Source organism: Siphateles boraxobius, unplaced genomic scaffold (assembly GCF_051911475.1).
Source record: "Siphateles boraxobius isolate OS27281-9 unplaced genomic scaffold, OSU_SipBor_1 7, whole genome shotgun sequence".
Taxonomy (NCBI): Eukaryota; Metazoa; Chordata; class Actinopteri; order Cypriniformes; family Leuciscidae; genus Siphateles; species Siphateles boraxobius.
In genome coordinates this window covers 30783578-30807715 of record NW_027509197.1, presented here as the reverse complement: position 1 = coordinate 30807715, position 24138 = coordinate 30783578, and the positions used below count along the sequence as shown (strand labels likewise).

The 24138-nt window shown below is 38.8% G+C and overlaps 1 protein-coding gene across 3 annotated transcripts in view; it reads left to right on the top strand.

The window, feature by feature from the left end:
• Positions 1–24138, top strand: part of erbb4b (erb-b2 receptor tyrosine kinase 4b) — a 367114-nt gene that overhangs the window by 73304 nt on the left and 269672 nt on the right. The gene's annotated exons all lie outside the window — the stretch shown is intronic.

Below are 24138 nucleotides of genomic sequence, written 5' to 3'. Positions count from 1 at the left end.
AGCGAAAGTGAGGTGAATCTCCTCTGCCCTGTCAGGGCGCTGAGATTTTACATTACGCGCTCCGCCTCCTTCAGGCGTTCAGAACAGCTTTTTGTTTCGTTTGGTGGGTGCACCAAGGGTCTCGCCTCCTCGAAACAGAGCCTGTCCAGATGGATAGTAGACGCTATAGCAGCTGCTTACGCGTCAAAAGGTCTGCAATGCCCCCTGGGCATCAGGGCTCATTCCACGAGAGGCGTGGCCTCGTCGTGGGCGTGGTCCAGTGGGATTTCTATCCATGACATATGTGTAGCGGTGGGCTGAGGCTCTCTGTCTACCTTTGTCAGGTTTTATAACCTAGAAGTTCCTGCCTTGCAGGCTAAAACTTTTGTCAGTTTGAAGGAGAGGTGTGTTCTGCCCAACTCTCCTGGTTGAGCTGCACTAGTAGGGTATGTGCCATGTGCCTATACAGCGTGCGCGCTGCTCTGTATTCCCTATGTGTGCTTATGTACAAGTGATGGCCCGCGTGGCTGGCCACCTTATTTTTTCCACTTATGGGGTTCCCCTGAAAGTTCGGGGTCTCATGGTGGATGCTTGGCGCGCACGGCGTTGACAAAGTATTCCCGTAGCGTAAGCTAAATTTACGCAATACGAGACAACCTCTCGTAAGAGAACGATACTCGGTTACTAACGTAACCTCGGTTCTCTTTAGAGAGGGAACGAGTATTGGGTAACCGGCCGTGCTCGCGCCACGAGCGACTTCGCTTCTGTCGACGAAAAACCAGGGAAGTCAGCCTACAGCCCCTACTTTTATATGCTAAGCCACGCCCATTCTGGCGGGCTGTGACGCTATGAAGGCGCAGGCACCCTTCATTGGGCGTGACGTCATGCCAAGCTCTCTGGTAGGCTGCAGCAGTTGCCCGCAGGGCAGCCAATGAGCACGCGAAATGGCCTGCTCTAGGTCTGCTAGCTGCTGCACTGCGTTGAATGAATACAAAATTAAGGATAATTTTTTGGCTTCAATATCTCGAGAAGATGAATCTTTCCCGTAGCGTAAGCTAAACTTACGCAAAACTCGTTCCCTCTCTAGAGAGAACCGAGGCTACGTTAGTAACCGAGTATCGATTTATTTACATGACATTCTATATTGTGAATATAGTCGAAGCTAAATGGTATGACACAAGATATTTTTTAGAAAGGAAAATTTAAGTATTTGAGTAAAAATAAGAATTAGGGAGAATCAATAAATTGATCAATTTACTGCCATTGTTATGAATATGTAATCAAGTAATCCATAAAAAAGTAACTGTAATCTGATTACAATTACAAGATTTTTGGAATCTGATTACGTAATCCAGATTACATGTAGTTACTACCCAGCACTGACTGTAGCAGACTATTTGAGAGAAAATGTGCACTATAGTTGCATATTTTGTTTTTTATGCATTTTTTCCACCCCTAATTAATTTCAGGTCTAAAATGTCCAGACCTTTTGCTTGCTCACATGCAGGTTTATAATGCACACACATGCCTAGTTAGTGAATGGCACCCTTTGTTTGACCAACATTATGTTGTTATTTCTGCGTGTTAAATGTTGTATAATACACTGTCATGTTCATGGAGACTGCAGGTGTGTCTGTTTGCGCCTGAGGTGTTGTGCTCGAATGTTTATGTATTCTTCAGTTCGTTCTCTGCCATATGGGCGTTTCAGCATTTCTGCTGTCACACTTCACTAGTCCTGAACGGTGACTTCTCCGAGGATGAGGAATGCATCTGTGGCTCAGCAAACTACCCAATCACCTTTCTCTCTCCCTCTCACACTTCCTTTCCCCAAGCAGAATGTGATAAGAGAGCAAACTGACATGGTCCATCACTTTATCTTGTTCCTCAGCTTATCTGTGTAATATAAAACCATCTCTTATTTCTAAACAACCGACCTATCTGATAGGAGCTGCATTGTGCTGTCAGTTGGTTTCAGTCCGGGAGAAATCTGTAAAATCATGTGTCTAGGTGTAGTAAACAGGAAGTTAGTGTGTCAATAAATACTTTGAGAATCTGAATTTGATAAATACCTGATTTACATGACTTACATGTATATTGACCAAGTGTGACATTACATTTTTTATCACTACTAATCACTAGTGGCAGGTTTCCCAGAGGAATTGGTGTTAATTGATATTATGCACTCTCCGCAGATGTTGTAGGATTGTTTGTAGGAGTTATGTGTGAGACGGAGACGTGAGAACGAAAGATTCAAGTACACAGAGTGTGTGCCAGATATAACAGCAGGCCATTCTTTAATATTTCCCCTCCTGTGTGAAGTTGTTTGATTACTGCTCATCCAAAGTCATGTGCACTCTATCAAATCAATGGCCAGCATATTGAAAGCTGATGTACTGTGTTAATTAGAGCCCTTAATTGTTTTCATCGCTCACTGTGCAACTCTCTGAACCGCTAGCAGCTGCTGTGTCACCCCGTTGTGTTTGTGTGTTGAAAATGTGCCTAGAGGGTTAGTTCACTCAAAACTGAAAATTTCATCCTGGTTTGACCCTTAGAAATTGGTTCTTCAGCCAGTGATATCAAACCAGTTCTCTCAAGTTATACACGAGAAACAGAATTACGAACAAAATACGATGTGCTTGAAGAGTCATGCAGTCAATAAAAGTCATGCAGATTTGGAACAACATAAGAGTGAGTAAATGATGAAAGAATTTTCTGGTGGATCATCTCTGAATGTGATGTGTGTTCAGTCTTGCTTGATTTGTGATTGTATCTCCATATTATTCAGACTAGCTGGCTTTAGACACCAAGATGGTCCTTCAGTGAAATTGCTGCACTGACTGATAGATGGGCTGTGCCTGAAAGCTGAAAAATGTATAGTACATTTAGTAGTATAGTATAGTACAGTAGGTAGTACAGTTGTAATCACAACTATTCAACCCCCATTGCAAATCAGGTTTATTAGCAACATTTTCAGCTGTTTGCATTGAACAAATCAAAAAGTAATTGAAATAGCTCATTACAACAAAGATTTCAAATGGTTTCCCCAAATTCAACTGAAAATGCAACTTTTAATGACTACTGCAGTCTCAAACTTATTCAACTCCATCATGGCAATCATCTTTTGTACTTAGTAGAACACCCTTTTGCTGTTATGACCTGCTGCAAACAAGATGTATAACCAGACACAAGCTTCTGGCAGCATTTCTGAGAAATCTGAGCCCATTCTTCGTGAGCAATGGCCTCCAGTTCAGTGATATTCTTGGGTTTGCGTGCTGCAACTGCCTTCATCAAATCCCACCAAATATTTTCTTTGAGGTTCAAGTCAAGTGACTGTGATGGCCACTGTAGAATTTTCCAGGACTTCTTCTGCAACCAAGCCTTGGTAGAATTTGAGGTATGCTTGGGATCACTGTCCTGTTGTAGGATCCAATGAAGCCCAAGCTTCAGCTTCCTCACTGACAGTAGGACTCAACAAACCAAGCGAGTTCAGACATTTCATGTGTTCTAGCTCAAGCACAACGGGTGCAACTAATGAAGCCCTTGATTAGTTGCATCGCATGTGCTTGAGGCAACACACGTTTTGCAGATTTGTGCTGTTGTGAGGGATTGTATTTAGGGGGTTCAATAATTTTGAGACTGCAGTCATTAAAAGTTGCATTTTCAGTTGAATTTAGGGAAACCACTTGAAACATTTGTTGTGTTGAGCTATTTCAATTACTTTTGTTTGATTTGTTCAAACAAAAGTCTGCTGAAAGTCTGTAAATTTTGCCAATAAACCTGATTTGCAATGGGGGTTGAATAATTCAGATTACAACTGTATATAGAGGTTTGATTGCGTAACATCCTGTCAATCTTGTTGGATTTTGATGGCAGTATCTTCCATAGATATCCCATATTTCTGCGCACAGTTCCATTTATTAATTCATTTTGCAAAGTTTTTTTTTTTTTTCGACTTAAGATTTCATTTTTAGTAAGAAACGAGTGTTGCAGTCCTTCAATATTTGCATGGTTACCTCTAAAGCTCATTTGAATTGGTTCTAGTCCATTAGACAAGACATTATGGTGCCTTAGAAGCCTGTCTGCAACCTGTTTCCTGATGTACTTTCATATAAAAATTCTGTCTTCTGTGAAGAAATTGATGTTTCGGACATAGCCATCATTCTCTGTGCAAATCTGTGACTATCTTAATTTCTTAGGGCAGGATCTCCCAACAAGAGTCCCGCAGGCAAAATCCGAACCATTGATCATTTTATGCGCCCTTCAATTGATTATGATGAAATCGTTGCAGTGTCTGATACATCAGAGAGAAAACTCACGAAGAAGTTCAAAAACCTAGTGGAGATCTGTATCTGAACAGAATCAAACATGTTTAAACTGTTTCTGACCAGCACTGTTTAAGAGAACATACACTAATGTTCAAAATGTTGGGGCTGGTTAGATTTTTTTGTTATTTTCATGTATCATATGTCCATTAATTTTGTTATAATTTAATAAAAAATAAAGTAATATTTTGAAACATTATTGATTATTTTTCTATATTAATATATTAAAATTTCATTTATTCCTATGATGAAAAGCTGGATGTTTAGCAGTCATCACTCCAGTCTTCATTGTCACATGATCCTTAAGAAACCATTTTAAAATGCTGATTTAGTGCTCAAAAATATTTCTTAATATTATCTATTCTGAAAATAGTTGCGCTGCTTAAAGGGATACTCCACCAGTTTTTCTTATTAAACTTTGTTATTCCCTTAACTAAGACGAGTTGATACATACCTCTCTCGTCTCAGTGCGTGCACTATATCGCTCTGTATTGCCGCAAAACTATGTTAGCACTTAGCTTAGCCCATGCATTAAATATGGGCCAAGCAGAGAAGCGACCAAACACTTCCACTTTTTCCCTATGTAAACACAGTTACTCGAGTAGTGTAACTTGACCTGGGCTGGTGACACAAAATAAACCGTTGCGCTTTTCTAAGCGTTTAAAATTGATGACTATATTGTATGGCGGAATACCATAACAAGTGCTTTTGAGCACTTCGACTTGGCGCAATAATATCTTCACTCGTGAAAAGTCCTCTTACCGGCTCCCGCTTCCTCACCCCCTCCCTCTGACATTTCCGTCAATACAACCAACGTGACATGCGCCGGTAGTAGTAGTTCGAGCGGAGTTGACGAAGTAACAGGTTGTTGGAAGCTAGTTTGTGTACAATAATGGTTAAAGCGTGCATCGTAAAGGGTTGTGAAAATAAGGAGAATGTACATATTGCTGTCATTTTTCACCGAATTCCAACAGACCACATACAGCGGAGAGCTTGGTTAGCTGCTTTGAACAAGAATCCCAAAACACCATTGATGACTCTGAAGAAGTGGCGTGTTTGCTCCGAACATTTCACAAAGGAGGACTATACCTGCACAGGAACACGCCTAAAGGATGAGGCTACACCAACAATATTCAGATCACTTACACAAGAAAGAGGATCATCACCCAACGCTGTAAGTGTACTTTTGCATGGTATTTAGTTGTCCTGGAAGTGTCAGTAACCTTAGCTGAGTAACATATCTGTGAAATCAGTGCGCTTCTGAGACAGGAAATAAAAAGTTACTGTTTTATTTAGATAAGGACTGAGCTCAGAAAGAAACATGTAGTATAAGCCTTAAACCGTATAACTCAACCAAGCTCTCCGCTGTATGTGGTGTGTTGGAATTCGGTGAAAAATGACAGCAATATGTACATTCTCCTTATTTTCACAACCCTTTACGATGCACGCTTTAACCATTATTGTACACAAACTAGCTTCCAACAACCTGTTACTTCGTCAACTCCGCTCGAACTACTACTGCCGGCGCATGTCACGTTGGTTGTATTGACGGAAATGTCAGAGGGAGGGGGAGAGGAAGCGGGAGCCGGTAAGAGGACTTTTCACGAGTGAAGATATTATTGCGCCAAGTCGAAGTGCTCAAAAGCACTTGTTATGGTATTCCGCCATACAATATAGTCATCAATTTTAAACGCTTAGAAAAGCGCAACGGTTTATTTTGTGTCACCAGCCCAGGTCAAGTTACACTACTCGAGTAACTGTGTTTACATAGGGAAAACGTGGAAGTGTTTGGTCGCTTCTCTGCTTGGCCCATATTTAATGCATGGGCTAAGCTAAGTGCTAACATTGTTTTGCGGCAATATAGAGCGATATAGTGCACGCACTGAGACGAGAGAGGTATGTATCAACTCGTCTTAGTTAAGGGAATAACATAGTTTAATAAGAAAAACTGGTGGAGTATCCCTTTAATACTTTTGTGCAAATCATCAAACTCTTTTTCCCCTCAGGGAAAAGTCTTTGATGAATAGAAAGTTCAACATAATTTATTTGTAATAGAAATCTTTTGTGGCATTTATAATGAACAATTTAATGTATCCTTGCTAATTATATGCATCTTAATCCAAGTTAAGAAATTATGTCTTGGTGCTGATTCATGTCATTTCACGTCACTTGCACACTGGAGAAATCTCTGACGAGCGCTTCAAAGTCGATCCATTTTGTGGGAAACGTTGCAGGACATTTTTGTTCACATGATGAAGTTTAACTTTTGAAACAATTGCATTTTTCCTCACTCTTGCAAGGCATTATCACCATTGAAAATCTATGGATTAATAGTGTTCTCTGTCTGCATGTAATATAACCATTTTATCTTATCATAGTGGGACTTAAGAGTTTCTACACATATAGAGAGAGCTTCTTCAAGCTTAGCAAAACAAAAACCTTCTAAAAAAAAAACAACCTGTGCCGCTGGTGACGTCAGCATTTTATCAAAACCATTCTCTAAAGTGCCTACACAATTCCCAACATTCCTCATTTCCCTTCAGGAATGTTCCCCTGGGGGGTTTCAGATATGGGAGAGATGTCTGAATTCCTGCATCCATAAGTTGTCGTTCTGGTTAGCGGCAGGCAGATGGGCCATGGTGGGGTTAGGTTTGAAACCCAGCGTGCCGCGAGTCGATCCTCATTACTTTCCATTAGGCCGCTATAGAGTATGACTCCCTACTGACTCGCTGTTACTGCCTCAGAGCAGCAACAGGAGACCTGTACTCGTGTGCGCGCGTCATTTCACACTCCGGTGCCACTAATGGAGGTCACATTGAACCTATCGTGCTCCAACTCGCTCCCCCAACAGCCCCTGCAATGTCTTTGGGATTTGAATTCAATTCAACATTTTAAGCATAATAGTATTTCTCTGCTCTAGATCAGTTGCTGCCCTCATTGATACAATGAGATGCTTTTGACTTTTACATTTTTCTCATTCCTAATCTTTTTTTTTCTCTCTCTCTCTTTTCTGGGGGTTGAATGAGAGTAAAGCATTGAGAAGATGAGAGGAGGCTTCCCTTCAAAGCTCTCAGAGTGAAGGCCTTATCAAAGGCTCATCCCAAGGAAATCAGAGTCTTGTTTTTCCCTTAAATTTTTCAATTACTGAGCTGATGAAAAGGACTCGTGCAGCTCGAGTAAGATCCCCGAGTGCCGTGTGAGGGGGCGATTTCTTGCGCACTGCACAGTAAGGTCCGCTGCATGGGCAGGAGAGATCGGGGATGTCATCACCCCTCCTCTTAGTGAGGAAAAGAAAATTTAAATTCTGTCATCATTTACTCACCCGCATTTTGTTCCAAACCTATGTGACTTTCTTTCTTTCGTATTGTGGAACACAAAAGGGGTAATTCTGAATAATTATGCTGGCTGCCGTTTTACGTGTAATTCCTGTGAATGGGAAATGGGAACAGTTTGAGAAATTATGCAAAAGCATCATAAATGTGACATACACTGCCATTCCAAAGTTTGGGGTCATAAGATTTTTGTTTTTAAAGAAATTCATATGTTTATTCAGAAACGCATTAGTGACAGTAAAGATATTTATAACATTACAAAAAGATTGCAGATACTTATTTTAAATAAATGCTGCTCTTTTCAGGGATATTATAGTTAATTAAAACTAAAATTAAACCGTTTTGGAAATAGAAAAAAACATTATCTGAAATAAAATATAATATGAAAAACTTTATGTATTAAAATAACTAAAACTATTAAAAAAGACAAAGACAAACAACAAAAATAATAAAAACTTTATCGCAACTAAAATTAAGACAAATCTGTAATAGTATCTATATGGGATGGGGGGGGGGGGGGGTAATCGGATCTTTTGAATTTTCTATTAATCAAATCATTCTGAGAATTTTTTTTTTAATCAATTAAATGTTCCCAAATGAACCAAGAAATAATGATGTTGAATCATTTTTATCATTTACCATCAAAATGTGTGCAGTAGAGGGTTAAAATTGTATTAATATTTTACAATGTTACTGATTTTACTGTATTTTTTTTTTATCAAATAAATGTAGCTTTGGTCAGCATAAGACTCCTTTCAAAAACATTTTAAAAAATCTTGCCGACCCTACACTTTTTTTTTGTTGGTAGTGTAGTGTAAATCCAATCCATATAACCTGTATATTATATACATGCAATATACATATGATTAGTCCTCTGAAGGCATTTTATGGTTTTGATTTCATTTAATTTGAAATGTAGTCGATGTGCATGTATTAAAAAAAAAAAAATATATATATATATATATACATTTATTTATTTATTTTTTCACTACCAGTCCATTTTAAAAGATTCAAGCCACAGTTCTCCTGCCCAATTTCCCCCCTGTAAATGAAGAATACGAGAGTCATTGAAAATGAGAGCAGTAAAGCAGGAGTGTCTCTCCTCAGAGATGAAGCTGTGTACACTATTAGAAGAGGCTGCAGACAGTGTGGATCAGGGCTGATGTGCTGTTTGAGAGCTGAGGACATTGGGTCTCAGAGAAAGGAGAACCAAGGCTGAGCTGTTTATCCCATCATTACTGAGAGGAGAGAGTACTTAAAGCAGCAGTACTTAGAAACACAACAGAACTGGGCCAAGGCAAAGCAAACACAACGGCTCAGACGATCGCTTATTTGCAGATTTTCAATTAATTGTCAAGCTTTTTGTGCTTTGAAAATTCAATTTCAAATGGATATGCAGTTGAAAGCAAGTTCACCGTCTATCTAAAAAACATTTACTTTATAGTTTTTTTCCCCCATTTTCCTGTGTTTTCCAGATTGTGTTTATTACCTTAATATATCAGTTGATAGCCGGGTAAAATCAGTAAACATTGATTTTATTGAGGTGACCATGGATATCAGTGTCCTTTTAGTATAGTATCATTGAGATACTATTATATTTTTTAGTCATAATTTGAATGTTTTTATATTTCCCATTTTCCCAATTTAAAATTATAAATAATAAATAATTGTATAATATATATATAATTTTTTATTTATTTTATTTATTATTTAACATTTCTATTAGAAACGCCCTGCAGTTCCTTCACAAACTTTTAGGTTCATTTTTAATGACCATCAATGGAGAAAGATGTGTTGTGTGTGTGTGACTGTGTGTGTCTGTGTGTGTCCACACGGTGTAGTTATGGCATCTACCAACAGGGGGGAATCTTGACCCTCAACCTTTACGCTCCTTAAATGCCTATATATTTTGTAAACTCGCTACAACAAACTCTTTATCCCATAATGTAATGTTCTGCCATGAATACTGCATTGCACATCTTACCATGTTTGCATTAACCATCCTCAGTAAAGTGTTTTCTGTCAGATTGTGCCGGCAACTTTTTTGAATCTTGGACAGAGGAGGGTCTTCTGAGAACCACATGGAGAAGACTAGAGAGAGACATGCTTGTGTTGCTATTACACTATCTCAGTCCACTCTTGCTCCTTATCATTGCCTCATTTTAGTACGTAGATAGAATCGGCTGCGAACGAGTCTGTGTTGCTGTTCTCTCTAAGTTGCACTGCTAGCAAACAGGTCTGACCTGAAAAGGCAAGACGTAGGACACACTTACAAACACTCCTGTGCAACTTAAACCAGAGTATGATTTTCTTTTTCCTTTTAAAAGAGATCCATGCCTGTTTTCCTAATTGAAGTGACAGGGCTAGTTAACTCCAGTGGCTCGGTAGCAACCGAGCTTTCGTGTACAATAAACCCAAAGGCTAGAAGCACTGGACATGACAGAGCGCAGGATATAACAGAGCGGCCCAATTTTCCACCAGAATGCTTCCCGCCACAGCCGTCCGCTTGTAACCAACAGGCCTTTCGACGTGAGAGGGATATCTTATAGCCGGTCCCGTTGTGAAAATCTTATAGCATGGTACTAAGAGACTGCTGTGGAAACCTTGGCCCAAGTGCCCTCACGGAAAAACGTAAGTCCTGGCTGTGTTTCTGAACAGCACTAAGTCTGTGAAGCAGAACTGGGCTCATTATAATTGTCGCTGGCATATCAGGCCACAATTATCAACGCCGGATTATTCAGTCTTTAATTGCCTCATTTAATTTGTTCACATTTGGCGCAGAACAACGTCAACCTGCTGCAGTTGAAAATGATTAGCTCCAAGGACGTGATATGCACCATACAAGCCTATTGGCTGTTTCTATACCTTCATCTTTCCTTCACTTTGAAAATGACCTACTATCCGAAGTATTCAAAATGAAAACACGTTTTAGATTACGGCAAACCTTTCTTTTGCTTTCACCTCTAGAGTGTTGTCACGTCTAGTTTTGCTTTTGCTTTCACTTTCACGTTTCATGTCTTTAATTTTGTAATAGACCTATAGTCAAGGTTCCTGTCATGTGATTCCCTTTCCCCTCATGTGCTCTTGCCATGTGCTCCCCTTGTGAATGTGTCATGTTGTCATTGGTTGATTTAGTCATGTGGTTTTTCAGTTCTGTTCTTTCATTGGTTTATTGTTTAATCATGTTCACCGGTGTGTCTTGTAAAAAGTCATTAGTCTCTGTGTTTACATTGACCTTATGTTTCCACAGTCTCTTGTCTTGTATTGTTTGTGTAACCACTGTTTGGTGAGTGTTAGTTTGTCAAGTTATGCTTAGTCAAGTCTTTGTTTATATTGAATGCATTTATGTTAAATAAATACTGCACCTGGGTTCATCAGGCTTGTCTCCAGTGCAATCATTACAAGATTTGTTTTTTAATCATTGTTTCAGCCTGTAATTAAGCCAACTTGTATAAACTTATAAATAAATAAAATAAACCAAATTTGCGATTATTATTAGCATCATTGTGTGTAGTTATAATTAAACCAATGCTGCAGTCAGACTTTTTTACCTACTCCCTCACAAGTTAAACTGATCATTTAAAATCATCCATTTTAGAAAAAGAGATATATTGTGCCTGGGTTAACACTTCTATGCTAACCAGAGAGAGCTGTGCTGTGCCTACGCATAATTACCTGGTTAAATATCTAATGAATGAGCTAATGTATTCATTTATCCATCAGCCTATTTATTAGGGCAAATTGAAATGTTTTATGGCATAGTTTGGGGTGCAGTCGTTGACATTAATGAGAGCATTCTGTATAATAACGTTTATGAAACTCCCTTTGGGTACTTTGTTTAAAAAAGCCTTTAAGGAAGTTCCGGACTAAAAAAAAACACATGTTCCTAGTGTTTTACAAAAGGGACATAGTTGTAAAAGCACTTTGCAAAAGACGTTATTTGATATGCTGTAACTTGTTTAAAAAGTTAATGAGATATGGAGTTGGAGACAATGTCAATGCCATTTGACCAGGTTCCAAAACTAACACTTGCCAAGCACCAAATTGGAGTTTAAATAGCATTTAATGCAATCAGTAAAAAATACACTCGTCAGTTGGTCAGCAACATTATTAGAAACTGCTGTGTTATGCTTTATATATAATTGTAAGAATTTATAATCAAACCCTCCCTGATGTAAGTGATGTGCAGTCAGTTACTATCAACTTTTACTGAAGTGTACATGTTTTACTCCGAAATATATCTACAATAGCTAAAGTTTTTTATTCATTTACTGATATTATCATTTGTTTTTTTTATAAAAATGCAAAATATAGTTGAAGTAAATTTTGTTCCCACCATTCTCAGAAGTGGCAAAAGTTAATTTTGAACTCTTCTCATGACCATTTTAAAGTGCCTTATAATAGAGGATTGTTTTGTTACTTCAAGAGAGTACCATATAGTGTAATCATAACACAGCTTACAGGGTTTCCATATTAGTGCTATAACAGGAAGAAGATTGCTGTGCAACAATGTGTTGGGTACAAGAATTGCTCTCACCTGCTCATGAAGAACAAGACATTGTGTGCAAACCTTGCAAATTGTCCAGAAAAGGCCCTGTGCAGACCCTTTTGACACTTTGTTCGATTAATGAGGTCTGAGTTGAACACAAAGACCGTAGCATTGAGACACCATCTCATACATTCAAGCAGGGTTTTAAGGACACTGTGATGTGGGCCGAATTATTCATGGAGTTTGGTTCAGGTCAGTGTCTTGCTGTAGACATTAATGTGAGCCAAGGACTGCGGGTATATCTATGCTCTCACAGCACTCAATACCACCTTAAAATTCAGAAAGTTCCACTAAGACACTGGTCGGTGGAAGATTTTGAGATTCTCTCTGTGTGTGTGTGTGTGTGTGTGTGTGTGTGCGTGTGTGTGTGTGTGGTGACTGCCGGAGGCTTTTTACAGTAGGGTGATCATTACCCAACTGAAATTCAAGGACTTAAAACTGTCTCACTGTGCTTTGGCGTCACATTTTTTTTTAATCATTATTCTCTACTTTTTCAGAATGTATTATTTGGTCCCACTTTATATTAAGTGGGTTTAAGTACTATGTACTAACATTGAAATTAATAATTTGATACAATGGACTTAGTGTACACACATGTTTTTAGATTGTACTTGAAAATACCTGCATGCAATTACAGCTGTAATTAATTTGTAACTACATTTGTAATTACATTGTTGACCCTTTCCTTACATCTTAACCCAACCTTAAACCAACCCATACCACCAAACCTGTCCCTAACCTTACCCTTATCACACCTCAATAGCACCACAAGTGTGTTACAATACAATATCAACACGATAAATACATTGTACTTATTTTTCGATGTAAGTATATATTACTTAAAGACACTTAATATAAAGTGGAGTATTATTTATATTATATACTGTATATATGTTGCATAGAATTTAGTAATAACTCTCTCAGGGACTAGCAGTTTCTACATTGTATGGCCAAAATGTTATAGCACAATGTAAGTAATATAATTTTATAATAATTTAATGTTATAATTTTATTTAAGAAATTCAACCGGAAATTGTCATTCATATATATATATATAGTGTAATGATATACTATAATTTAATAATTGTTTATTCTTTGAAAGAAGACTCTTATGCTCATCAAGGCTGCATTTATATGATCAAAACACACACAAAACAACGTAATATTGTAAAATATCATAACAATTTATAATAAGTTACTATTATAATATATCTAAAATGTAATTTATTCCTGTAATGGCAAAGCCGAATTTTCAGCATCATTAATCCAGTCTTTAGTGTCACATTATCCTTTAGAAATCATTCTAATATGCTGATTTGTGTTTTTTTTTTGTTTACTTATTTTAGACACACACAACATATATATATATATATATATATATATATATATATATATATATATATGTGTGTGTGTATATATATATATATATATATATATATATATATATATATATATGTATATATATATGTATATGTTCAGGTATAACTGAATCAGTCTGTAGAGACACACAGGTGATGTGGAGGTTAAGAAGACCTCTGCCAGTTACAAAAGAGTCAGATTGGTATCTTCTTTGCCCTGGGCAAACGCAGAGAGCACTGTGGGCGGTAAAACCCCATCTTACACAAAATTATCGAAGGTGTGAGGAAGTAAAAGTTTGACAAAGAAGTGTGGGTAGACTATTTTCCCACCTCACTGAAGATCACTCGCCTCAATGTCTTCAAAGATGGAGATAGCAACATAAGTTTTTATGGTATACCGCCAGACAAATTGAACTTTTTACTGTGACCTTTTAAATGAACAACTCTTTCTCTCTCCTGTATTTGCACAGTGACTGATATCCAGCAAGACGAGGCTTAAATCCACAGCAAGTGTAATTCTGTCATGCGTCTTGGGCAATGTCTCATACTTCTGCTCATCTGGATTATGCATGCGCTATCATGACGGCTGTTTTATGACACTCATCGATCCACTTTTACCCAGGGTGGCCATCGATCTCAGTTATCATTGTCCCAATCCCAAAGCTCAACGAGGAGTCAAGAGCCAACCTTAAAGGTCAAAAGCCACTCCGGTTGTTGTCACAAAACACTCGGTTCCCCAGACACTGAATTAGTACTGTTTGCACGGATCTATTTATTACAGTGTTTTGTCTGATCCATTGTCTTTGTGTTTTTAGCCTGATGGCTCTTGGCAAGTTCTTTACAGCCCCATTTGCATTGCACAATCTCTGGCATGCCACTGTGCCATTATTGCTTTGAAGGGGCTCCCAGATGCACTTATTTCTGCGCAGTGGTTCGTTTGGGAAACTTAGTTAATTAGTGTGTGTGTGCATGCTGCTTGTTTTACTGTTAATAGAGTCTCAAGGCACCTAGAGCAGAGGCGCTCGATACAGCGTCTCCCCCTGTTCCTCTTGTACTCCCTCACATCCACGAATATGGCCTCCTTCCACCAGAACTCTTGAGCTGGAGGCCAAGTGTTTGATATATCTGAAGGTTTGTAGATGTCTTAATCGCTTTGCGCCATTAGTGTTGTTATACTCTGAAGTGAGCTCTGAAACCGACTGCTTTGAGACAGTTTTTCAAAACCTACTTTATAAGCCGCTGAAAATGAGTGTGACGCCGTTCATATGGTCTGGAGAATGTCTACAGTAGAACGTGCACAAAGCTGAAAGGGCTTGAATGAAGCGCTGACATATCATTACCACAAACGATCCTGAGTTATTGTAGTGTGATCTGCACCGCTGTTTTGAGACTGGTCACTTCAACTATAGAAACAGTATAATGGTGCTACCGTTCTGTCTCGAGGCCCGGATGGAAACATACCGGGGTCCGGATGCGGAAGAATCGTGAATCGTGAAGAATCACAATGCCGACTCAACAACGTGATGTCTGTCATCCATCGGCGATGGACGATGGCATCGTCTATCTGCCCAATAATACATACATACTTATCTTTCTTAGAGGAGTTTTTATAGTAACATTTCATGAAACAAGAATTTTGCCCTCAGCTGTGACATTTAGGGTTTCATGGCTTTGATTCTTGATTTAGTGGTTCGATTGGCCAGCTGTTGGCCTCCTTTGGAATTCAGCTGTGCTGCTTTAGCCCTGGGCTTTTTCCAGACCTCCTATTCACTTACTCTGGCTAATCTGATTTTCTCAAGATGGTGCCTGGCGATCTGTAAACTACCGTTTTCTTTTACCGTTTGGTTACGTAATGCAGCATGGAGCCGCATCCTCTTTTGTGCTATAATTAAATTTCACATTTAGCTTTGCTTATTACATTAAGAAGCCCTAATAGGTAATTATGAATGAGTACAGGCCAGTTGGAACATATTCAAACAAGGAGATTAATTTATTCATAGCAAGTAGGAGGAGAGGGTTGGAACTTCACCAATCGAGTATTCCTGTCCCACTGGCCCTACCGCTGCACCGGCTGAGTAAGAGTGAGACGGAAACGGCTCTGCATGGTGAGCATAGCTCTGTAAGTGCTGGCTGGAGGCCCCGGGGAGTTCCTTATCTCTCAGTTTAGCTCCACTTACAGAGGTGAGGAGGCCATGTTATCTGCAAACCTCTACCTGCTATGGTTCTCTCTGCCAATCTCTGCCAGCAAGCGAAGAGGTTTGGAGGGGATGCCGGGGTACAAGGTCTGAGTATAGCCCACAAATGGCAGATCAGTAGAGCTCAATCGGAGGCCTCATCGATCAGCAGACATATAGGACAGCAAATTTACTCACATTCTTAGGCCCATTCGTCCTGGCCGGGGCATTAGGGCGTGCAATTCAGATTGCTATTACAGTCAGCCTGTTCCATAAGGACATGGAAGAAAGTGCAGGACGTGTGTCATTGGCTACTTTCCTCTATAGGGGTGAAGACTTGCCTTTTGCAGCCTAGACAACCGGGGCTTATGTTGTCTTCACATAGATGCTCAATGTGATGAACTCCTGACATCTTAGATCTTCTAACTATGTGATGTAAATTGCTAATTAGAATGGTTATTTTGTGACAAAGTTCTTTAAGGTCATGCAATAAGGTCATGTTTGAATCTTTTTTTAAAACACCTTTAATTGTTTGGTATATTCATATTTATATTGAATAGCTACTTTACCATTCTAAAGTATTTCACATTGATATGACCTTACACAGTGTCATTTAAATAGCTTTCGGGCTGTTTACATTGTGTGTTAAGATGTGGTTATGTTAACAACAACTGACAGGATGCGTTAGTCTGTAAGATCAATGCTCTGAACTTCCTTTAGGGTGGTCTCTTGACTCTAGGAAAGAGAAAGGATGGATTATTTTTATGCTAAAAATTTCCAGCTTTGAGCTGAGATTTTTTCTATATGGATTTTAATGGTATTAACACTAGAAATATGTTTAAATTTGTCTATAAAGAATTGAGGAATACAGAAAGAAGAGTGGAGAGAGACAGATATCAGTATGACGGTGTTGAAAAACAGAATGGCCATTAAAACCAAGCTGCGCGGGACAAATTAACTGTCGGCCGTTGAACACAGTAAGGAATTTCATTCTCTGGCCTTGGATCAGAATTAATTAAGATTGCGCTGTCAGACATGTGAAGAGCACAGTCTAGGTTGATTTAGACAGCGTTTGTGTGTGCTAATGGAGAATCAATTGGCTCTGTAGCGAATGGCTGCAGGTCATAGAAGTGTTGTCTTTGTTGCTTTGCTTCCTCTAGAGAGATTCTCCTTTTGTCTCAGGAATCAGTGCTATATGCCAGTTTACTACAGAAAAGTGAGTGCAAATGGTTTGTTAATCATGTTTTAATAGGAAGTGCATCTATTCCTGTATACTGGATTCCCTCCAAAGCCTCTTCGTTCCTCAAGTGTCACTATTCATAGTTTCTTTCCTGGCAGATCCAGACATATGAAGCTTCTGTGTGTATCATAGGGCTGCAGTTTGAATCCATCTTCAACCCTAGTGAATTTTTATGTTGAGCCAGTTTGTGAAGACCGTGGAACGGTTGAAGCTGGTCAAAAAGCATGGTTGACTAAGATACTGTTGTCTTGCTGATTATTCTAGTGTAGCAATAGTTTCTTGAAATTGGAAAAGGGGTCTTACTTTTTTAGTACCCAAGTTTTGGGATCAAAATGTGTTTCTTCAGCCAGTTTGGTTACTTAATCCAAACAGAATGAATGGTGACTATATTTTAGAGAACTGTCCATTGGCTGTGATTTTTAGTGATTTGTTTTCTCCAACACATAGCAGCAGTGGTGGGTTTGAAGTATTTAGGGAGTTCAGCAAGAGAAGAAAAGATGGATCTGGGATTTTCTCCCTATCTTCTCATATTTTTATCTCTCTTCCACACAATCAACATGACAATAAACCCTCAATCAGGAGATGAGTGGAATACTAACTCTAATTGAGTCCTGTGCACTGCAGCAGTGAAGTTTGCAACAGTGGTAGTTTACACACACACACACACACACACACACACACACACACACACACACACACACACACACACACACACACACACACACACACACACACACACACATATTTTTTTATTTTATCAGTCGAACAATAGCAGCCTTTTTATATGTTAAAACTGAAATGTATAATAACAATGCATTTTAAAGTAAAAAAAATGCAAAAGTACACAGCAATGGGGTCTGTAGTGTCAAGACATTTTTTTACTTGAAAGTATGTCCCAGTACTTTGATTATGTTTTACTATATATACTCATAAGTATGGACTTTTGCATCACCAGCCAAGCATACACGTTTAGTGCATAATATTAAAAAATGTCCACACAGGCCATTCCCATGACTCCCTATTTTGCCAGCCCTCATGACTTGATTTGTCATTACTTTCTGATTGATTTCCAACAGTCTTTCCTAAAAGGGTTAAACACTTGCTGTTTTATCTGTGTTGCATAGTAAGATTGCATTTAGTCGTCACTGCCAAGTCAAATATGCAACATGTCTGTCTGGTAGAGAAGCAGAGGGGGGAAATGAAAGGTTTTCTGGCGTGTGTCCCAGCTTCAATCAGGTTTCTAACCTGTTTACGGCCCCATGTGTCAGGGCTAGGCATAACCTCTCTCAGAAAGCTCTGATTGCTCAAGTAAAATGAATTCAGCAGAACAAACAAACAAACAAACAAAAATATGTATGTCGGTTTGCATAAATAAGACAGTTTCCTTTGGTTTGTACATTTACTGAAGCCAATAAACAATGCAGGATGGCTTGTGCAATGTCAATCTTTTGAATACAGCTTGAATGTACATGTAGATAGTTTTTTTTGTAGTATATGTTTGTGGATTACACTGTGATAGGAAATTAAATTGTCTTGTTTTCTCTCTTTTTTTGTCTTTGCAGGTAAGATGTGGACATTTGTTCTCCTCTCTGAACTACCCAAAACAGCTACGCAGCGCAAGCCTTGAGTAACAGCAAGTTATTCACACTGCACTTCTTTATACTTACAATACTGGAACAATCAGTTGGCTTGTCAGTCAGTTTGTCAGCACACAATGGTTTCGTAATTATAACCTGCTGATCTCTCTTTTGTGTGTCAGATGACTGTCTGAGATCAGTGTGTTTCCTTAAAGTCACCGAGCATCAATTTGATCTGGTAGCGTCAACATGAAATAGCATTTGCAACTCTTTGAACTTGTGCAATCTGACATTTCACAGAGTGAAACAGGATGGTCAATGGGAAAAAAGTGTAGGGAGAGACATTATGAATTGATTGGATTGTAAAAAGTGGACATTAGGTATCAGAATTGATAGTGTTGACCAAGAAAAAAAGTTGATAATAAAAGGATCAGTGATGTGAGTTTAAATTCCAGTCAAAGGATTATGCAGACATTTTCAAGAACAGCTTCATCAAGACAAGCTTTGAATGTTGGCTTGACAAGTCTTGGAAATATAAAATAGTTTGAAGGTTATTTTGAAGGCTGAAGGTTTTATAAGACGTGTGTACTTTGGTTGATTGAAGAGATAATTGAGGTTTGAAGGGATGTATGCCTTGCTAGATGGTTGCTAAAGTTGCTATAGATAGATAGATAGATAGATAGATAGATAGATAGATAGATAGATAGATAGATAGATAGATAGATAGATAGATAGATAGATAGATAGATAGATAGAAGTTTTATAGCAGTGTGTGTACATGGATGTGGCGATATACATATGTGTGTGAGAGTGTACATTCCAGCTCATCTAAGTTCTCTCGTGTGGATAAACAGGTCTAGCAGTACCTATCTTTCTAGGTCATGTAACCTACCTGTCAGTCACTTTTTTACAGCACACTTTTTTACAGCACCTTGAGACAATGAGTGCACTGCATTGATTTGTACACACTCTGTCACCCAAACCAAAGCTTTGTGGGTAATTATTCAATCCTTTCATGCAAGCTTTGACACATAGGCTGATTCCAAAGTCGCCCCCTAAACCCTCAATCACTAATGCAGTTGACTTGAAGGAGAGAATAAAAACAAGTCAGCGAATTCGGACAGCCGTTGAGTCTACATCAGCTGTACACTTGTTATTGTGGTGCAATGTGGGATAGAATGAGTGGTATGTTATGTTAGGTCACTGATGATTATTTTTCCCCATGTACTGTGACTCAAATGGCTTCAAAAGCTTTTTGAGAGCAGATCTTTTTCTTTTTTTGACACACACTTGTGTGCAACTCCACTTCCAGCTGAGCACTGACCTTAGACCTGGCCGAACAACTCGTATAGCGCTCATTAACACAAACCCCCTACTGTTCCAAGAACCTGTTACTTCAGGTTGAAAGTGAGATATAGAAGGAAAGAAAAAAAAATGAAACAGAGCACAAAAAAGACCTACATAAAAAGACACCATAAAGAAGGGGATGAGCATGCAAAGCGATTCGTCTGTTCCTGGAAATTCTCTGTGCATCTTGTTTAGTCAGTACTGTGTTGCCATGGTCACTTGGCTCAGGACCAGCATACACTATAAAGTGGCACGCGGATATTTTAGTCACGGAACATTGTAAAACAAACACATTCCTACGGCACTCTCCACGAAGAGAGGAGTGATACAATTATTTCAAATGATCTGGTGCCCAGCATCATGTCATTACACAACTTACGGTCATCACTCCAATACATAAATAAACACTCTGTAATTTGACATTTAGCGCCAATGCTATGGCTGTTAAAAATAGTTATATATTTTTTTTCTTAGATTTATCTTTAAAATAATAAATCCCATGGTTTGAGAAGAACGATCAATATCTTATAGAATTTTTAAGGATGTTTGGAAATATACGCCAGTACTTGTATAACAACCCTTGTATCTGCAAATCATACTTGCTTTACGTTTAAAAATTTCTCCCACATTTCACAGTGTAGCAAAAGCAAAACTGAGATTGTGTGGCTTGAAGCATTTTTGTTCACAAACTTGGGTAGGGAATCTCTCAAACCTAAGTCTTGTAAACTAGCTCACGAATTGAATGTGACATGTTTTGCCCATCTGGAGGTGAAGGTACACCTGACACTGTAGATAACATATGACCTCTTTTGGTGTGTCCAGGCGTGCTCACCAGGCCATTACATTCTGCAGCATACTTGGAAGGCAGTTCACATACTTGTATGACCAACACCGATAGCCTCAAGCCGTTTGCTTTATTTACAAATGCGATTCCTTGTAGAACTGGCGGTGTTATATGTTGCTTAATATGGAAAACTAGTTTGTTGATTTGGTGATTGGCAGGTCAAGTACAGGTTCAGGGTGGTGCAGTCATGTGACGAGCCTCATGCTACCTACAGTTACTAGCTCTGTCACAGTGGTGTTCACACACACAGTGACCTCTATAGGTCAAAAAGTGCATTGCATATTGAGGCTGCTTTTTTTGTGTGTGAGCTTGGACAATCTTAATAGCTCATAAATTTCAGATAGCTTCTTTGCATGTGTTTGGGGAAAAACAAACAAACAGTGGTTTGTGTTGGAGAATAAAAAAATCTTTGGTCAGATCCAAAGCTGGGTTCAACAAAACTGAGAAAAGTATTTGATCTTATTTCAGTTCAAATTCACATTTTAAATGAGTCCTTTTTATATCCATAATATGGTGAGTTATGAAAGATAGAGCTCTTAATTAAAGGCTAGAACCCCCATTCTTCCACCTCTGCTGTTATCCTCCTGTGGTCAGCCTGCCCTGGACTCCAAAAGCTGAGATCAAAAGGTTGACCTGAGGTGCGTACTGATAAGTCAAGGGGCTTGGCAGCCGCTATGAACCTCTCACTCATTATCGCTGACCTGTGCTAATCAAGGGAGGAAGGAGGCCGTGACCCGCTCCTCGATAGACTCCCAACAAAATATCAGCAATTAGCCCAGCCATAAAGCTGATAAATTACACACCCATGTGAGTCTTTCGAAAAATACGATGAGAGCGTGATGTCCCGAATAACTGATACAGGTGATACATATGCACCTCAAAAATTGGAATAGGAAATCAAATCTATTTTTTTTTTTAAGATTTTGGAAATGATTTAATGTATTTGCTGTTCCATTATGTCCTTAAAAAAACGTAGCCTCTGTGCAATTCAATGTATTTTTTTTTGTTGCATTATTTGTTTTTCCATTGTTAACATTTCTATAAAAAATATATATATTTTTAATTAAATTCATTGATTTTATTATATTGTAATTCTTTTTTTTCTTTTTTTTAAGTTGAACGACATTTGCTTACCTCCATCAAAGGTGATGGTAAAGCATTTTATTTCAAGTAAAAGCTGTTCTTTTGAACATTTTATTGATCAAATAACCTGAGATGGTGTTTGAACTGACCAAATTATTTAAAGGGAGAATTTTACATTTAAAAAACACATACATTTTAACATTAAACATTAAACCCACTAGTTTATATATACTTGTCCTAGCTTTTGGCCATTACTAAAGGAAATATTCAATAACCCAGAAATCATTGCCTCATCTCTGTTACACAGCAGAAGCGCTGTCAGTGTGAAAACACCACGTGGGCCTGCTGTTGTAGATATATTGCTGCGATGCAAGAGGCCAGTGCCCGGTTGCATAAAGCACCTTAAGTTTTCCCTTCAAGTATGATACTTAAGGGGGGATTTCCCCTTACCTAAGAGAATAACTTAAGGGTGTTGCATATAATCTCTTAAACGGTTCTCTTAGGTAAGGGAAACATTTAAGTGTTTCACGACAGCGATCCTGGATTCACGTTATAAAAGTCTGTTGTTGCCATAGATACGCAAAACACTAACACTAGCAATTTCGCAGTTTCATCAAATAAAGTGGGCTAGGATATCAAATGGAAAAAGAAAACAAAAAGAGAAAGCCTAATTGGACAGAGGAGGAGAAATGCATTCTTATGATAAAAGAAAAACAATTTTGAAAAGCAAACTAAATCCCAATGTAACTGCTGCAAAAAAAAAAAAAAACAGAAACAGTGGGAAGAAATAACGTAAAAAATCAATGCAATGAATCTTGACGTGAAGAGGACGATTCAGGAAGTCCTTAAAAAATACGAAAACATCTCCGTGGAAGCAAAAAAAGAGTTGAGCGCTTATAAGAAAGAAGCCAACAAAACAGGTAAGATTAAGCAAGACTACGCTTTTAAGTTTGTATACACTGCACCGTGGCGAAGAGTTCGCTTTATTGCTGTAGGCCTACATTGTTAAGACCTAACGATTACAAAACTGACCAACAGCTTGACCGTTGCGTTTAAATGACGGGAAAGAGCCCCCGCAACCCGGGGAGCCACTCTACTGACAGACAAAAATGACATAAATTCAGCCATGCCGTCTTATTTTTGTCCGCGTTACTCTTACCGTACGTTCACACCGCTGCCGACTTGAGCTTCCAAAGCAGCCGGAAGTCATTCATTTTCAATGGAAGCTGGCTTCTCTCAGCTGCAAGGAGCGTCAAATCCCTCGGCGTCGCGTTTTGGGCGGTTTGAGCGTCAATCAGAAAGTTGAAAGAAGCTCAACTTTATGGTAATGAGCAATGATGCGGTTCAGCGGCAAGCAGCGGCAAAACGCCAGAAACCAATCAGAATAAAGACGTCCTTCACTCTGGCTGATTCCGGAGAAACATACGATGTGAACTTTCGTTCCTACCAAAACATTAGTTCAGAGAAAATGGAGGAGAAGCTGATAATCGCTGTTGCTGGGTTTCCTATCATATATGATATGACGTTGTTTACTTACAGGGACCAGTTACAAAAGAACGAGGCATGGGATACACTCGTTTTAAGCGGGAATGCAATTCATTTGCTCACGGTGACAACGATTTGACTAATTGCACTAATGCAAATAATAGCCTAATGCAAATAATAATAATAATAATAGCTAATTATTATTTTTCTCCCCGACCAAATGTGACCAAAACGGTTATAAAAATGCTGTCATTATAAAAGGTTTCTTCAATGTATTGCTTGTTTTTTCTGTTTATTACATTTCATGTTGTGACACTTCTCTTCTCCCTGCTACGTCAGAGCGTCCAAAGCGTCAACAAGCTTCCCCGTGCTTTTTGACAAGCGTCCTTGACAGAGCGGCCAGAGCTTCTTTGACGCTCAAGTCGGCGGCGGTGTGAACGTACAGTTAAGGTTACGATTTCCAAACCTTAAGTTATACTTAGGGAAATGACCGTTAAGGGGTTTTATGCAACATTTAATGCTTTTAAGGGATTACTTAAGTGAAAAAAACAGCATTTAAGGGAAACTCTAAGTGTTTATGACATTTCACCTAAAGAAACCCTTAAGTAACACTTGTTTTTTTTTTCTGCAACACCCTTAGGTTTAAGGGAAACATAAGGGCGAACTTAAGGGAAAATTACACTTAAGGTGCTTTATGCAACCGGGCACAGGCATGTGTGAAACAAACCTTAGGCCTGTAATTCGTGGAGGCTCCAAAGCTTTTCCCGCACAAATCTTGACAGCTTGTGGTCTTGCATGTCTTTTTCTTGCTTCCTCCATCACTCTGATCCCCCGTCTAAGGCTCAGCT